Source organism: Antechinus flavipes, chromosome 6 (assembly GCF_016432865.1).
Source record: "Antechinus flavipes isolate AdamAnt ecotype Samford, QLD, Australia chromosome 6, AdamAnt_v2, whole genome shotgun sequence".
In the NCBI taxonomy this organism is placed as follows: Eukaryota; Metazoa; Chordata; class Mammalia; order Dasyuromorphia; family Dasyuridae; genus Antechinus; species Antechinus flavipes.
Window position 1 is genome coordinate 51,926,151 of NC_067403.1, and position 19,061 is coordinate 51,945,211.

Genomic DNA, 19,061 nt, shown 5'->3' on the forward strand with positions numbered 1-19,061 from the left:
GCAAATCTACCAGATTTTCATTTTCAACATGGACCAATCCAAATGTCACCATAGGGTCACTTCTTAACAATTGGTAAGTGAGATCCTAGAAAGAAGTTTGCCAAAATATTGTTTCAGTTGAACCTTCTGGTGTATTAATTTTGAAAATGTTTTCAGTGGAGAACAAGTGGGAGAGCACAAGGTGGTCTGTGCATCTGCAATTTGCAAACGTTTTATGGTGGGATGGTTACAGGAGGTGGAGGTGTGTTGTGCTACATGTCCTACATAAACATTTTTAGAAATATTTATCAGATAATGTGACTCCCACTAGGACAATGAAAACAAAAGCACCATGTTGAACCACCCACCAGGAGAAATTTTTCAGGCAAAAGAAGTTTCTGATTTTCAATAAGGGGCAAAGGAGAAATGTGCTTGCCACCTCCATAGGATTTCTAAAAATGTAAAATGGTGAGAGCAGAATCCTATATGCAGTAACTGGGGAAAAATGCCAGAGGAACTTCACTCACAGAACTCTGCTTTGTGCTGGCTAGAAGAAAATTTTTAAATGGTCAGTGTTTAAATAATATACAATATCCTTCACTCACCCAACATCACCGTGAAATAGTCTGACAGACTGAGAATTAAAACCAGAATCCACTGCTTGCCAGACTAATGCCCATCAATTTGTAATGCTCTGGAGTCCTTCACTGTAAGGCAGGAAAACAGACTGACCATGGTTAAAGTGACAGCATCCTTTGTCTACTAGCTCTTTGCCTTTAAAGTGGACAGTGCCACAGAGGACAAAGAACACTACTTTTGGAATTAGAGAATCTGGATTCAAAATTTTGTCTCTGACAGTATGCCTCTGACAATGCTACTTATCTTTCCTTAAGAAAGTCATTTAAGCTGCCTGGGTCATAGTTTCTATCTTTATCAAATAAGGAAATGGATTTAATGGCTCTTGATCCACTGTTTTATATATATATATATATGATCATATTTTCTTTCCCTATTAGAAAGGAAGCTTTGGGAGGGCAGGAACTCTCTTATTGTAGCCTTAGTACTTAGTCCAATACACTTAAGAGTTACTTAATAAATGTGCATTGATTGCTTGATTGATAAACAATTACCAATATGTATTATTTTTGTGTGATCCCATAATATTTAATGAAAAATTAACAATGATAACAGTTATATAGCAAAAGTTCTTATAAGTAGCACAAATATAATTATGTTTATTTTACAAACAAAAAGCGGATGCTTAGCAAAGTGAAGTGACTTGTTTCTGGTCACAAAGTCAGTAAGCATGAGAACTGTCACTGAACTCTAAGCCCCTTAACTCTAAAATAGTGTGCTCTTTTCATTATTTAACAGACATATTATAAGAACTGACGTTTATGTAAGTCTTCTAAAATTTGCAAAGCATCTACCTTTTGTCATTTAAGTTCCACAACAACCCCATAAAATATAATTCAGGAATTATTTTCATTTTACATATGAGGGTATGCTGGAGCTGGTTATTAAATTTTCAGTATAAGAATTTACATCTTGGAAATCAGCAAACTCCATAAATCAGAGTTTGATTTATTGTTCTGTTAATTATCTTGACTGAAGAAAATGATGGAAAAATGCTAATGATGCAGATTACACTTAAAATTATGTTAAGATTTCTTTTTTTTAGAGTTACTTGTTAAACATTTACTAGTACATCCTCCCAAAAAAGGCTCAGAGAGTTGTTTTGTTTTGTTTTGTTTTGTTTTTAAGTAGTAAGCACTATGTAAAATGCCGAGGTTACAGAAAGAAAAGTCAGTCAGTCTCTGGTCTCAGGGAATTCATATTCCGATGGGAGAAACAACACATAGAGAAAGTTTCAGCTGCAAATCAGGCAAAAAGATCCCACAGTCCTTAGGGGCAACAGCAACATCCTTTTTAATGTTGTTTGAATGACTTAGTTGTTCAGTAGCATAACTAGTAATGTTGGAGGTAGGATTTGAATTCAAGTCATGCATATAGCTATCATTCTTTGCTATTTCCTATATCATAGAGGTTACAGAAAACAGTCATCCTACCCTCCCCCAAAAAAAGACCCACGATGATAAATAATAATGGGCTTATCTCTTCATTTTCTTCCACTATCAAATAAGTAAAGAAAGGTAATCTATGGCTCAGTTTTTTTCCCAGAAAAAGAGGGAAGAAAGATTTAACCATTAAACTCTTTTAAGATTTTTTTTTACATGTTTATATTATGAAGGTAAGATTCTTTATTTTACTCCCACTCCCTCAGAAAACTCTGAATGAGAAATTCAGGTAAGAAATGCCAGTTTAGTGGTAATTTCCCCAAAGGCAATCTCTCTGAAAAGAGAAGAGCCCATTTTCAACAAGTTTGCTTAAAAGGCAACCACTTTCACATTGACTGACTCCTTCACATTCCCTTACCTTTCACTGACCTCTAGTGTCCCTTTGTGGCTATGACAGGGAAATCTAAATCCATTCCCCTGTAAAATAGCCAAGTTTCTTTCATAGGGATATTTGCACACATCTGTACACACGGTTTTCATCATCTACACAGTCAACACTTAACAAATCCACAATTCTGTTTAACTAATATATGTCTGGCTCCCTAGGATTTATGATTTGTGTCTATCTTCATTGCTCCTTCTAGTTATTAAGTGACCTCCTCATCCTTTGCATCTCAACTCAAGTTTACCACAAAATTGCTTTTTAAATCAAACTCACAATGGCTTTTGCATGGTATTCAATTCCTTCTACTCATATGGAAATCGTCTTAGTGCCAAGAAGAGATCTTAGATTAAAAAGAGCAGGGCTGGCGTCAAATATCTGATTTCAGGACCCTCTGAAAGGCAACCAAGAATTCAGTGATTATGGGTAAACACAGTACCTTATTAGATCAGGGCAAATTGAACTGTACTAAGAATCGCCCATTTCCCCCACCCCACTCCTGCATATTTGCTTTCCTTGTGCTTCTTTCCTTCCCTTTCCCCCAGCTTCCCTCCCTGTCCTTAACCTTCTCAAAATTAAATTGTGTTCAACCAAAGTTTCAGGTCATGAGTTTATTGCTGAACAAAAATTGTTGTAGGTGATTAAAGAAGCAGTTTGGGAGTGGGGGTGGGAGGATGTACCTTCTGTATCCAATAAGCATGTACCCCATCCTTTGTTCCTGCGTGCAATTTTTCCTGAACTGGCTTCCATGAAGAAGAAATAAACTTGATCTATAAAGGAGTTAATAGGTTTGATTACATTTGTATTGCAAACTGCAGAGCTACTGTGTCAGGGAGGGTGTTCTAAATGTTAATGGGCCGGCTGCTGGCTGCTCAACAGCTTGGATGCTAAGACAATGGCTCAGTCTAGACTTCAGTGCTTCAACTTAGTACCCAACGCTTGGTATATGAAAGCAGATGGCATTCTTAATAGAATGGTAATTAATTCAATAATTAAAATGAACTGAAGGAGAACATCATTTGCACAAACGTAAGGTAGTTTGACCAAAAGATTGAGGAAATTACAGGAGGGGGACAAGATCGACAATGTCTTCTTAGAACCCAAAGGGGCTCATTCTTCAAGCTGCAAGGCCATGTTTGCTGGAAAAAATTTGTAGAAAGAAAGTTTTATTGCCAAAGACTGGACCCAATCTAACTCAATAGGCTTTTGACATATAAAGAAGAGAGAGGCTATGAACACAGTAGAAAATGTAGAGGCTAACTTCAATAAAGTCTTGAGTTTAACATACTAGTGTATATTTTTAAATGCCATGCTTTTGATATGTAGGCATTCTAAAGTAAGAGTTAGAAATAAATTCTCATCACCTACCTCAAATTCATACATAAATGAATAATGTGTAACACACACAAATACATTTATTAAATACATAGACCATCATTAAAATCCTCCTGGAATAACCTATCATAAGTGAGAGTAAGCCTGGGTTCTCATATGATATGCCAAAAAAGCACAATTACTACCAGGTCTTGCCAAGCTAAAAAGGCTTCAATTACAGATGCAGGAATTAACTCTATATCTGTTGCCTGAGAAGTGACCCAGCTGAATCCAATAAGGACCCATTTCAGAAAATTGGTATTTAATTTATCCAATCTGGTAATTTCTAAAGGTTGTCCATCCTAGTCCTAACACTAACCCTTCTGGGATCAAAGTGGAATAAATCTCATATTTCTTTAATATGATAGTTTTCTCCCATTAAGAGAGCTTGTCCTCTCCTAGCCTTCCTGTCTGCAACACAAAAATCCCTTATTCCTTGAATGTCTTGTCACGAAATGATCTTCAGTCCCATCACCATCCTATTTATTGTTCTATGGACCAAAAGATGGAGGAAATTAGAGGAGGGGGATAAGATCAACAATGTCTTCTTAGAACCCAAAGGGGCTCGTTCTTCAGGCTTCTAGGCCTGTTTGCTGGAAAATTTTTGTAGAATGAAAGGGTTTCATTGCCAATCTAACTCAATAAGCCTTTGACATATAAGGAAGAGAGAGGTTTTGAACACAGTAGAAAATGCAAAGGCTAACACCAATAAAGTCTTGAGAGAGTTTAACTTTTATTAAGCACTATTCTAGATCTTAGAGATAAAAAGATAAAAACTAAACAATTTCTTCTCTCAAGAAGCTTATATTCTATTTGGAGGTAGAGAAGTGTAGGATTAATCTAGGTCCTAAATTCACATTTCAGCAGACAAAATCTTAAAGAAAGCAGGTACAAGTTTTTTACTGCTCAGAACCTTGATTTAATAAGATATAAGAGAAGAGGAAACTCACAGCACAAAAGTAATGCACAATTAACAAATACAGTCGCTACTATAACAAACATACAACATCATCACTACTCCGAGGAAGCACCAACATCTGAATTCCTTGGCTGGGAGAACTTGTGATCACAACTATTCAGAATCTTGAGTGGGAGCCATTGCTAAGCAAGTTTGTATGAGACTTCCTACCTCAAATACTCCAAGTCCCTTTCTACTAAGGCAGTTTTATAGGCTGAGAACAAAGAAGACTATGCTAAACATTCTCATTTGATACTTGACTCTTAAGACATAGCAGCCTCCCAGGTTCAGGATGCTCCATCACTAGAGGCCCACCAAGGAGAATATTTATTCATTCCTTTAGGAGGACTTTGTCTACTCAAGGAATTGGCCAGGTTTTCAGGATAAACACAGGCCTGCAATAAAGGATCCTCATTAATTAATTAATCAGCAAGAAAAATGGCCTTTTAACTTTTTTGTGCTTTCCTGGTATTCCATCAGATAAGAGCAAGAACATTCTCATGTTCTCAGTAAAAAGTTACACAAAAGATATGGCTGAGACTTGCTTAATATTCCTTATTCACTAGGATTCCTTAGAGAAGGGTCTACAAAATGTACACAGATAAGGAAGTACAAAATCACAAAGTAATTCCAAGAGGAGAACAATGGGGATCAGGAAATGTGTCTCCTAGAAAGGTACACTATGCATAGTGATTCTTAACCTGGAGTCTATGAACTATCTTTCTATCTATTTATCTATTTACAAACGTATACATATACAAATGCATATGTGGATATGTTTAGATGTGTATGTATGTATATACTTATGAATGTATCAATAGTTGTGTTTCAATATCATTGGTTTTCTTCATAATCTTATTTTATTTTATCCATTTAAAAATATTATTCTGAGAAGTCTATAGGCTTCCCCAAATTATCAACAGATTCTATGACACAGAAAAATAGATTAAGAAACCTTGCTTTAAAGCAAGCTATAAGACAGATTGAGGAGAAAGTGAATTCTAGATGTGGGTTACCACCTGTAGGAAAGCATAGGGTGGGAGATGGAATATCCTTCATGAGAGGACCACCCGGCCAATTTGACTAAAATAGTGCCTGAAAGAGAATAATTTTAAATAAGACTGGGAGGTTGTGTGGGAACCATATTATAAAGGCTTTTAAATGTCAGGCTGAGGATGTCATTCTTTATGTTAGATAATGCCAGTGTCTTTGCCAGAACATCCTCCCCTACCCCCATACTAAGTGCAATACCCCACATGTGGACTAGAGCAGAACCCAGAAGGATGGTAATACCCTTATTCCATATACTCTGCCACTTTGAATATAATCTAAGACCATAAAGCTTTTTGGCTGCCTTATCACATTGATGACTCATGCTGAGTTTGTCATCTCAGAACTTTGTCAGATGAGCTGCTGTCTATTCACACCTTTACTTTCTTGCATTTGTGAAAGTCAAGTTTTTTAATTGGTGTAAAACTCTACATTTATCCCTATTAAAATTCTTTTCATACAAATCAGTCCAATATTCTCTCATTAGGATTTTTCTGGTTGCTACCTTTGTGATGAGCTAGGTGACTAAGTGGATAGAACTCTGCATTAAAGGCAGGAAAAATCAAGTTCAAAGGCAGTCTCAGATACTTACTGTGTGACCCCATGTAAGTCATGTAACTTACTCTGACTTCCTTAGTTTCTTCATCTGTAAAAATGGTTGCCAATAAAGTAACTACCTCCCAAGGCTACTGTGATATATGATAATATGATAATATTTATAAAGCATTTTGAAACCTTTAAGTGCTATGTGTATGAATAATAATTGTTATCATCAGTTTGAAAGCTACATCTTCCAGAATTGAATCATCTGCAAATCTGATCACTAAAGTCATCCTTTCTCTCATTCAAATTTTAAAATGTTCTTTTTCTTTTTCTCTATCATTGCTGTCCAACACTCTGATGAGAAAATAATTTCTTTTATCTCTTTGTCCTGAGGCCAGAAAAAAAGAAAAAACAACCCAACAACAAAGTTCTTCTTTTACTGTACTTTAAAGTGATCACTTGCCTTGGCTTATTCTGAACTTTAGCATTTCTGACATACATATGAGACTATGCCCCTCTTATTTTAACCTTCTGCTGCCTATCCTTGCTCTTATCTTCTATATGTGTGTTCATATTTCTAAATACTATGTTTAGAAAATCTTCCTGCATTAATCATTTTTCTATTCTTAACTCAGTAAAGATCAAGCTTCCAAGGAACCAGAAACATTAAGCCCTCCAGAGAGGAACATTACAATAACAGTGAGAGAAAGTAGAGATAAGCTAGGTACCAAAACCAAAAAAAAAAAAAAAAAGAAGAAGAAGAAGCAGCAGCAAAAAAAGAAATCTGACAAGAGTAAGTGCCTGATATTCAAGGGCTTTGTGGGAACAAGGACATAATTCATGGCCTTACTGCCAGATTGACCTTACCCATTTCTTAGAGTAGAGCATGGCCAAAGTCATATCTATTCATTCCATACCTGCTCATGAAAATCCTCCACAAACATCCAGATGATAAGGTGTCTGCTTCTGTCAGCTTTCAGTCAAACCTACATTTTTTCAGGTTTTCAGAATTGGAGGGGAACCTTTTATGCTGTATGCTCCAGTCTCATTATTTTTCTATTCTAGAGAGGGATTGTGATTTGCTCAAAATCACATATATCAGGTCTCTCATGTCTTAGTCCAGTGTCTTTTTCCACTACACAGAGACAAACAACTCCAAAATCAGATGGGTTGACTTTCCTCAAATTGGAGCCCAATAGAGAGCTAATTATGAAAGACCAGGATCTAAAATGTTTAAAAATCTTAGCAGACATACTAAAACTAGATCTATCTTAGGACTTACCAGAGAGCTATGCCCAACATCCAGACCCAAAGAATTAAAATTAGACTAATTCTGAAGAGACCTAAATAAAGATGTCATTAAAAAGAAGAGGAGCTAGAGAAGTTGAAAATCTGAATTCATGTAGACTTCTCTGAAAGACCAGACCTAGCTGATCTTAAAAGCGTGTAAGATTTTTGTTTTTTAGTAACTTAATACTTGATTGTTCTTATATTTAGTAGCAATAATGAAAAAGAAAAGAAAGAAAAACTAAGGGATGTGTATGTATTTCTAGGACAGCAGAGTAGAAAAAAGTTGGAAATCTCCATTTCCTTTTATAGGAAATGGTGAAGAGAATCTAATAAGAATAATAAGACCATAGATGATTGAAAACTGAAATGGACTGAAGAGGCCATTCTACTCTGCATCTGCTACTCTGGTTGAACAAGATGCCCTCCCAGATTTTCTAATCTTATCACCATGGGGCTAACTCAAGCCTTGACACTTCCCTGAGTCACCTCTCCCCTCTGATTTGAAGGCTGGAAAGTGGAGTACTAAATTCTTCTCAATGTCTTCCTTAAAGAGAGCATGGAATTCCTGGTTTCTTCCCCACTTTCTGCCTTCTTTTTCATCAATCTCACCTCTACCCTCACTTTAGATTGATGGTGACAGCTAGGTGACATAGTAGATATACTATTAACTCTAGAGGAAAGGAGAAGGAAGAGAAAGGGAAGAAAAGAGGGGAGGAGAGGGGAGGATTGAAGGGAATACACACCTACACATATAAACACAATCTTTTAGAACCTAAAGTATTTCCAATTTAAAAGTGTCTTCTACTTTTTGAAAATGGCTATGTTAATTTTAAGAAAGTCTAGAGCTTTAGATTCTGTTGTCCCTTTTCTTTCTGATTTACTTTTATCATCTTAGACAAAGTGCATATTCTTTATTTGTTTCTCTTATAAAGAATTAATTGTATTAATTTATTTTGTGAATTGTAGATTTACTCAATGCAATCACACATCACTAGAACCTCAATCTATGTATTAAATTTCATTGAAATCTGTTTTGAAAATTATAGGAGCCATATCTCAGAAAAGTTTTATCAACTGTCAGTTTTTGTCAAATTGCTGGAATGATCTACAAATCAGACTTTAAGTATATCTTGAAGTCATTTCGCATATAATAAATTTGGTTAAAAATCAATCAAGACTTTCAAAAGTTATTGAAGAAAAAAGTCAAATGCAAAAACTAGAGTTGGAGGGAAGAAAAAAAGCTAGAGATTAAAATGTTTTCACTTTGCTTAATCAACTTTACTTGGATTTAGACTGTCCTCTGAAAAGAGATTAGGAATTGTTTTGTGCCTCAGAAGTAGAATATTAAAAATAGGATAATTTTTGTTGTTATTGTTTTTTCCTTTTAATTTGGACCATTTTCCACATTAAAAAAAAAAAAAAGCAAAACTGGGAATGGAAAATTAGCTAACAACACTTAAAGACTGATAAGTCTATGACTTTTCTATGGCATTTTTGTTGTTCAACCATTTCAGTCATGTCTGACTGTTTGTTACCCCATTTGGGATTTTCGTGGCAAAGATACTGGAGTAATAGGCCTTTTCATTCTCCAATTCATTTTGTAGATGAGGAAACTGAGGCAAAGAGGGCTAAGTGACTTGCCCAGGGTCACATAGTGTAATGTCAGAGAAACTGAAGCAGGATAGAGATTAGAGGATGATTTAATAATTTACTTAAAAGGGAGAGATTTACTGGGACCAAATGGATCCATGGTTTGGTGCCAGGGCTGAATGAGACTATCGTATAGAGTAACAAGAACAATGGCATAATGGGGGAGGTATTTGGATGGGGATGACCTAATGGGGGGAAGCACTTAGAATGATGCTTCCTAGCATGGGAAGTAATGGAGAGGCTCCTGATATTCTAATGATGTCTAAAATGGATAAAAATCTTTATCCCATCAAACATTAAGAGGGAATGATTATAGCCTACGGTCTAAGATTTAAGACCTTTATCTCATCAAACATTAAGAGGGAATGGTTATAACCTGAGGCAGAGGAACTGAATAGGACAATTAGGGAAACCGAGTCAGGACTTTAAAAGAGAACCATGGCACAACAATAGCAAGTAAATTTCTGAGATCAGATTTGAACTTAGGTTTTTCAGAATCTAAACCCAGTCATCTACATACACTATACCACTTACTTGATCTCTCAAGTTCCTTCTAGAACTTCAGCTCTATTTAGGACAAATAGATTATTTGATTATCATCTTGGCAAACATAAGCATCTTGAAGAACCTATGAAGTTTAGTTGTTAACCACATAAAATATGATATTTGATGGTTCTAAGAAGAAAGAATTAAAAACTGTTAAAGGACCTAAAGGAACTTTCACCATTTTTCTGAGTAGTTTTGGAATGAACCAATGAGAGTAGAGAGGAATTTCCCAGGGATGTGTGTTTTACTTTTTATCATTTAATATGTTTATCAATGGATAAAAGCTTGGATAGGGTGACTCAAATCTAGGATAGACACTTTCATGTCAGGCAAAAAGATCAATTTTGACAAGCTAGAATGCTATGTCAAATGGAATAAGACAAAATTTTATGGGGATAAATCTATAAAGCCTCACACTTGGGTTAAAACTGTCTTTTACGTTCTCTTCTTAAAGTAAAAGAGACAATGGCTTTTCAGAGAATGGTGTCAGACTCAACTAGAAACTGCTGCAGTCAACATATTGACTTAGAAAGCCACAAATGAGCATTATTTATGCTGTATCATACTTTTTTGGTGTTGTAAAACATTTTCCAATTATATTTTAATCTATATCTTTTTTTTGGCCAGAATTTGAAAACTCTGCTTTAGGACATCACAGAAACTCCTGAAAGGTTTCTTCTCTCCCCGTCTATGAATGACATTCAAGGGCAATAAACCAAGTGAATTCTTCAAATGGCAGAAGATTATGTTTTCTTTATTCATATTCTAACAGTTTATGGGTGTATCTGGCTTCAGGTAGCTCAACTGTCTCAGTGTGGCAAATTAGTCAGCTCTCCAGAAAGTACTGCCTATTCCAGTCAATACAACTCCCTGAAAAACAACTACAGAGACTTCTAAAATCAGTAGCTCTCAACTTCACTTCTCTGTAACCTTATATCTTCTGTCCCTGACTCCTCTTGTGTTCTGCTTTCTTCCCTGCTTCTATCTTCATCTAGTTGTCTCTTCTTCTCTTGGTTTCTTTTGTTTCAGACCATTGTCTCTTCATAAGTAATGATCCATCTCTAACATTGATATTCAACTCAAAAAAATCCAGATATTGCCCATATATCTGTGTGTATGCCCTTGCATAATCATTCTGTATTTTCAAAAAATTGTTTGATTTATTGTTTGTTTACTAAATCCCTTAAAACTCTGAAAACAAACAGTTACATGAATATAAACTGTTGAGCTGTGACATACAACAATCATTTTTACCTTAAATGGTGCTCTGTCTTCAAATAGTTCCTCACAATACATCAATCTAAGGTCCTCAGAAGAGTCTGTTTATCTGTTAAGGCCCTTTTTTTCTGAAGTACTGTGTTTTTCCTCAAGCTGATCTTGTCACTGTTCCTTCTACAAATGTCATTTAGTGTCCTTTTCAGTAACCAAATTGTCCGTGTAACAAAAGTCAGTACCTCACACACTCATGGAAATATAGAGGACATATATACAAGCGATAAATTTTACAAAACAATTTCAGTGAGAATGAGGATGGGGCACTAGCATCTAAATGATTGGGAAAGGCTTCAGGTAAAAGAGAGCAACAGAAGTTAAGCTTTGAAGGAATCTAAGAAGCACAAGTGAAGAGGAAATATATTCCAGGCATAGAGAATGGCTTATATAAGATATAGAGATAGGAAGTGGAATATTGTATGTGAGAAACAGTATGAAAATCAATTTATGGGGATCACAGAGTATATGAATGAAAGTATTATATGATAAACCTAGAAAACTGGTTAGGGAGCAGGTTGTGAATGGCTTTAAATACCAATCAGAATAAACTTGCATATGATTTGAGAGGTAAAAGGGAGCCACTAGAATTTATTGAGTAAGGGAATAGCATAATCTAGTTTATTCTTCAGGAACATGATTTTGGCAGCCTTGTGAATGGAGAAGGGAGAGATTAGAGACTATCTTCTAGTACTTTAGGAGAAGTCATCAATCACAGAACATCTATTAATTGTGTAAATTGTCCTAGTGTTCAGGATCAAAAAGAAAAAAATAAAATAAAATGAAACAATCCCTGCTTTTGAGGAACTTAGATTCTATCAAGAGAAATAATATGTATATGTGTAGAATTCATTGTTGTTGTTTGTCTTTCATTCTCAAAAAGGATCAATGACATCAGGAAGGTGATATCTTGATTTGTGAATGAATTGGATTTTGGTGAGATAGGACTGTGCAAAGTCCTCAGCTTCAGTCAGCTCAGGATGACTGAAGGTGACCCCAGATGCAGTGGAAGATCTTGGCCTTTTATAAGCTAAGTTTTTCCCAGGTCTCGGTTTGTCTGAGGCAACACTTATTCAGTGATTTAAGGTTGGGTTAGAAATAAGGCAAAAAATGGCCTAAATTTGCCTACTCAACATAAAAAAGAAAGAAAGAAAAGAAAAGAAATCAAACTGGGAAGGGAAAATCCTCAGGGTTTCTATATTTATAAAAAGAATAAATACAAAGAAGTTCAAGGTAGTTAAGGAGGTAGAACATTTGCAGTTGGAAGAATAAGGAAAGGATCATGTAGAAGGTGGGACCAAAGCAGAAGTGAGAATTAAGTGCATTCCAGCTATGAAAAAGGGATTAAACTTGGGTCCAAGCAACCTAGGATCAATGGTTGATATAAGAAAATGCTTCCTAACCCTTAAAATAGAGCTGTCCAAAATAAAACTGACCACACAGGGAGGTCTTCAAAAGACTGAATAATCACAGGCTTGGTATCTGAAAGGACTTTTATCCAGTACATGCTGGGGCTAAATGATTTATTAGTTTTTACCCAGTTCCAAGATCTGTGATTCTACAAGTCTGTGTTTGATTTTTGCTAATTTTCTTTGTCTTTGGTTATTTTCAGTCTTGTCCTACTTACTAGAGTGCTTTACCATTTCCTTCTCCAGATTATTTTACAGATAAGGTAACTGAGGCAAAAAGTATTAAGTGATTTGTCCGGAATCACACAAATAGTAAGTGTCTGAGGCCATATTTGGACTTCCCAGGATTCTATCCATTGAACCACTTAGCTGCCCTGAATTTTCTTTATTCAGGCCAAGGGAAGAGTTCTCAAACATGTGTGTTTTTTTCCATATGATTGCACCTCAAGAAATTGTCATCATAATATGATGCTTCTCTTCAAATTAAGTAAGATCCTAGATTTGGGACTGGAAAAAACCTTAAACATCTTCAAATCCAACCCCTGCATTTTACAGATGAGGAAACTCTGATGAAGAATGTTTGAGTGACTTTTTCAGGATCACATCACTAAGTGTCAGAGACAGGACTTGAATTCACTTCTTTATTCCCAGGCTAGTTCTCTATCTATCACATTATTTCCCCAAATATTGGATAACTCCATCTTAAAGGAAATTTAAGAAATCATGTTTCAATAAAGTCAGACATATGTTCCTTCTTTTAACCTTATAAGAAGAAATTTCTTTTACTCACTTCTGAACTTAATTCCTTTCAGTAGTAGTAAGTAGACACAACTCAGTAGTCAATTTGAATTAAGTGATATGATAACAACTGTTACACATGTGAAGTTTGGTAAGTTCTGCAACTTTCTCAGTATTTCACAATTAGCACTTCAAGATTCTATGATCTTATAGATGTGGGAACTCCTCCAGATATATATGTATATATTTTTACTTCCTCTACGCCTTAGTGGGTGATCTTGGGTTGCAGTAACTACAAAAAGTCCTCCCTAGAAGCGAGCCATTGAATAAAAAAAAACTTGCTGAATTTTTCTAGGTTTTCCTTGGACAACTGATGTGAATTTTATCTAGGAGTTCAGACTTCATTCCTTTGCACCTTAATCAGACTGGTTTGCACTTATGCACTGACCCAATCATGTCTGAGAACTCAGGATCCCCTCCACACTATCATGACACATACCTATAAGACTTAGACAAACACTAAACTATTACAAATAAAAATATATATATTTTTATCATCCCTTGGTTTTTGATATAATTTAAAATAAAGATTTTTCAAAACTACCTGATGACATTTCTCCCTTTTTCTGGCATTAGAATACAGCATGAAATATGGTATATGGTACATGGTACATAAAGGAATATTGACTCTAGAGCTAGAAGACTTGACTACAAATCACATTTGACATTTAGTATATATGTGACTCTGGGGAAGTCCCAACCTCTCTATATCTAAGTTTTCTCATCTGTAAAATCAAGGAGTTGGACTATGTGGTTTCTGATGTCCCTCAAATCCTCAAAACCACCTCCAAACAAGAAATAACCAAGAAAAGAGGGAGAGGAGGGAAACAGAGAATAAACAGAAGAAGGAAGAAAAACAGAGAAGAAAGAGAGGGAGGGGAGAAGTAAGTTTCAAAGATATTTTTAGAATATTATCATTGTATAAATTATTCTGGTTCTGCTAATTTCATTCTGCATCGGGTTATTGAAGTCCTCAAAATTGTTCATTTGTAAAATGTCGATTTTATGGATGTCTCCAAAGATGAGTAGCCACTAAATATGCTAATATTCATGATTTGCTGCTTGTTCCTGTGATTTTCCTCCTCCCTCTTGTTCACTAATCAAAATCCATCAGCTTATTATCATCACAGAATCATGGATTTATCATTCAAAGGGACCTCAGAGGTCATTTAATCAAACCCCTGACTTTGCAGATGAGGAAACTGAGACCCAGAGAAATGAAATGACTGGTCCCAAATCACAGAGGTGATAGAAAATGACAGAAGTGAGATTTGAGCCCATCTTTCACTCCAGACCTCATCAAAGCTAACTTAGAATTCTCCTCCAAAAGTATAAAATACTTAATTATTAATTAATATAAATTAATTAAAATACTTAAATCTTGCTGATATGTGGCATTCTATTCTCAAGCCATGTCTTATGTGTCTTTATAGTTCATAGTCTGTTTCCTTTATACCTTCTCTCACCCCAACATCCACAAAAGGCTGAGTATATAGTAGCCTTTTAACTGTTTACTTTCAGTGATTCCACACATACACATCTTCAGAAAGGACATATTCCCACCAAGAGGCAGTGTTTCTATACCTATAACAAGAAACACAGTCCTTACTTGTCTGCCTCATGCTTCCAATATTCTACTATGGGAACTGCAATCATCAAACATGGAGAAAAAGTAGGAGCAAATAGGGTGTGAAAATCAGAACTATTCTTTCCTCCAAGTTCTGTATGTCCCAGATTTCATCCAGTCTCAGGCGAAGTAACATGTCCTTTTTCTGAGGGTTTCCCTCTTCTGAAGAAAACATAAGGATCTCAAAAGAATCTTCATTGCAGTCATTATCTCTTACTCTTCTTCCTCCTGCTGCTGCTGTCCAGATCCTGCTGTTACTTTTATTACAGCAGAGCAAGATTGTTAAAATATTCTCATAAATCCTAAACCTATCTTCAGTCTGTTGTCTTCTGCCCCTCTGCATATGACACAGGGCTAGACTCTCTCTACCGCTTATCACTGGTTAATTTCCTTTTTATCAAGAAGAAAGAAATCCTTAATTACCTCCCGCAATACAACTGGCATAATCCTGACACTATCCCATCACAATGAACAGGAGGCCCATTAATAAACATGTAGTGCTGTGAGAAATTTCACTGATCCCTCTCCAGGTCATTAAATCTATACATGTTTGATGGACAATAAAAGGAAATATGTAATGATAAAGGCAGCTGAAGGAGGCTGCTGCTCTGTGGGTCTGGTTTAGCCAGAAAACAAAAAAACAAAAGGAGATTCATTTTTTAATATATAGATACATATAGAGAGAATACCTTTATATATACTATTAATTAATAATAATGAATAAGTATATTTCTGTAATTCGTTATTACTGATTCCCAATGTTGATGCATATTTCACATGCAACTCCTTCATAAATAAAATGAAGGTTGAGATTCCAACATGAAATCTTGTCTGCCATAAGCAGAGATGTTATGTCGTCTGATTAAATGTGGACTAATTCCATCTTCTAACTCGAAGGGTTTCTGGGGATGGGTGACAGAGAGGGCAGGTGCTAATCAAAACACATTTCCATTTTGTCATCTTTCATGATAAATAGAAGGACTACTGACATATGCTGATAGAATTAAAAACATGGATGTTAAAGTAAAATTATTTTATGGAAGCAAATTTTCAAGCCTATGAAAGCTAATTTATCATGATTTATAACTATGGAAATGAGAACAGTCTTATAATACATTTATCCTTTGATGCCTTTGTCCAGATCACTGATTTTAAAAAGTATTGAATAGCACATGATCAAGAATAAGCAAGAGCTTGGCTTTGATGCCTTTGAACAAAAGATCTGTGTTCAATTCTTACCTCTTTTGTTTATTGTCTGTGTGATATCTTGGGTTGTTACTTCCTCTCTTTAGTTTTCTCAAATTACAAAGTGAAGAGTTTGAATTAAATTACCTTTCTAGGATTAAATCTATATTACTATATATTTATGTAAATATAGAGATAGAGATAGAGATAGAGATATGCTATCTTTATACCAGAGGCCAAAGAGGTCTTCAATGATTAACAGAGGAATTGATAAAAATTAATCCCTTTGACACGCAGGAAGAAGGCTCTGATAATGGAGATCAGTTGAATTAGAAATTCCAAGTTTTGTCAACATTTTCTCTATAAAACAACTAATGGCCCATGGCTTTGCTGCTACTTTCCTTTGGGTCAGTCTTCCATGACCCTCTGTCTTATAGTATCTTTCTCCTTACCCCTTTAATCCCCCCACTCTTACCCCCTGCACCATCCACTTCCCTACCCCCCCCCAGTCTCCACCCTCCACCTGGTATCCCCCCTAACTCTACTATGCTTCTCAACCCCACTTCTCCTCCTTTCAGCTAACTCTTTTAGGGTACTAAATTCCTTTCAGGATTTAGCCTGCCAGCTAAGAGCATTCCCCAACTTTATGGGATATTCTCTTTCCACTAGGCAATTGTGAGTTTCACTGAAGAACTTGTCTTTCATATGCTTTCTCACTCTATTTCATGTTTATCATGATGTCTATCCCTTCATTTTGTCTGTAACCTCTTCCTCTAAATAAGTCTACCTTTTGCCAAAGAGAATGGCCATTGTGAATTCTTCACATGACCAAACTCCAACTTTTGGTACCAAACTCCAAATCATAGATCTCATCACAAGAGATCAGATCAAAATCATTCTTTTAGACTTATTATTTCAATTCACTTTCCTGCCATAAGTTCACATCATATATATAGTTACATATATCCATGAGTCTTTGGTTCCCAAAAAAATAATCTGCAAAAATTGATTTTTCCCCATTTTATTTGAACATATATTTAAGAAAACTTTATTTTGCTCCAGCAATATCTGTATTCCCAAATGATTGGAACCAGATCTATACCCAGCAATAATTACAATACATTTCAATAAGAAAAAGGGGGAGACATTATAGCCATTGAAATTGTTATTACTGTTGTTGCTGTTCTTTGTCCTTCATTTTCAAAAAGGACAAAAGGTATCATAGTATAATATATGAGGAAGAATGCCAGGCTTGTCATTAGGAATATTTGAGTTTGCATCCAGCCTTTGATACCTACTAACTTTATGACCAGAGGCAAATCAATTAATCTCCTAAGACCTCTTTCCTTATCTGGAAAATAGAGATAATGATACCTGGTGTAACTACTTCACAGAATTGTTTTCAGTCTCAAAAGAAATAATGTATATAAAATGATTTTGCAAACCCCAAAGCCCTACCTTAATGGGGACTTTTATTTGTCTGTTGTTAATATTGTTTATTGACCATAAAAGCCATGGATTGTTTCAGAATTATCAAGCTACAATTAGGATCCTCTACTATAATGGAATCTTAATTGAAGAAAACAAAACATCCAAGTAATTGTCTAAACACAAATACCCTGACACATTTTACTGTATTCCAATGGCTTCTTGATCTTACTATAAAATCATCAATGTGAATTTTCACAGCGGTTATCCTCCCAAAGGAGCTCCAAGCACTTTTAAAGTCATTACTAAAGGTAAGGATGAATAGCAAATTGATACCTCAGTTCTCTCATCGATTTAATTCAACTTCTCGCCTAAATTGTGAAAACCTTTGTCATAGTTCAACCCTCACCTTCTACCTTTTTTCCTATAATATACTCTATGATTAAGAGTAAAACTTTCACGGTCTTAAAGCTGTAACATCTAAGCTAATTCTCATTTTACAGACAAAGAAAATAAGATTTAGTGTAGGAACAACTTCATAAGCTCATACATGTACTAATACTCATCAGACCAACATTCTCCATAATGGCTGAGGGAGATGAGGGAAGAATATAAATTTTTCTCAAAGGTTGCAATCTTCATAATGCAAATGGAGTTCCGGAATTAAATCACTGTAATCTCTCACTGATTTAAAAGTTCCCACCAACAATGCAGTTTTTAACCCATCCATGTTTACCCAAATCTTGACCATGACCTCCCACAAGTCTGCCTCTCATGGGATCCACTCATCTAGAGGCCTTCTTCTCTTGTGATATTGCAAGTTTACCAGCTGAGTATTCTGATTGTCTAATCATCATCCTTAGCTCTTACCTCATAATCATCCCATCTTCTTTATCATATATTTTCTGACAGGATCTTTTATTTTTGTTCTTTTTCAAAGTTTTTCATTACTTATATGCAGTAACTTATTTGTGCTCTCTATGTGACATTTTGTTGCTGTGTGAGTGGATTTTCAAAAATTCTGTAGAGATAGTTATAGCACTAGTCTTGTTGTGCCAAAGTTCCCTTTTAATGTCGTGATCCAGTTTCTCCAATTGTCCTATTTAGTTACTCTGCCTCAGGTTATAACCTTTCCCTCTTAATGTTTGATGAGATAAAGGTCTACCTCAGTTGCCCAAAACCCCAGGCTATAATCATTCCCTCTTAAATGGTTGATCAGATAAAGGTTTTATATCTTTAGGTTATAGACATTCCTTCTTAATGGTTGACAGGATAAAGGTTTATCCATTTTAGATGTCATTAGAATATCAGTAACCTCCCTCCATTGTGTCATCCTAGGGGCCTCCCTAACATTAGGTTATCCCCACTTAGGTACTTCCCCATTATGTCATTGTTCTTGTTATCCTATAAAAGAGTCTTGCTGTCTAATGCTCAAGGCTGGACTCTTTGAGATGATAGTCTCATCCAGCCCTGGGACCAAGATCCATTTGGTCCC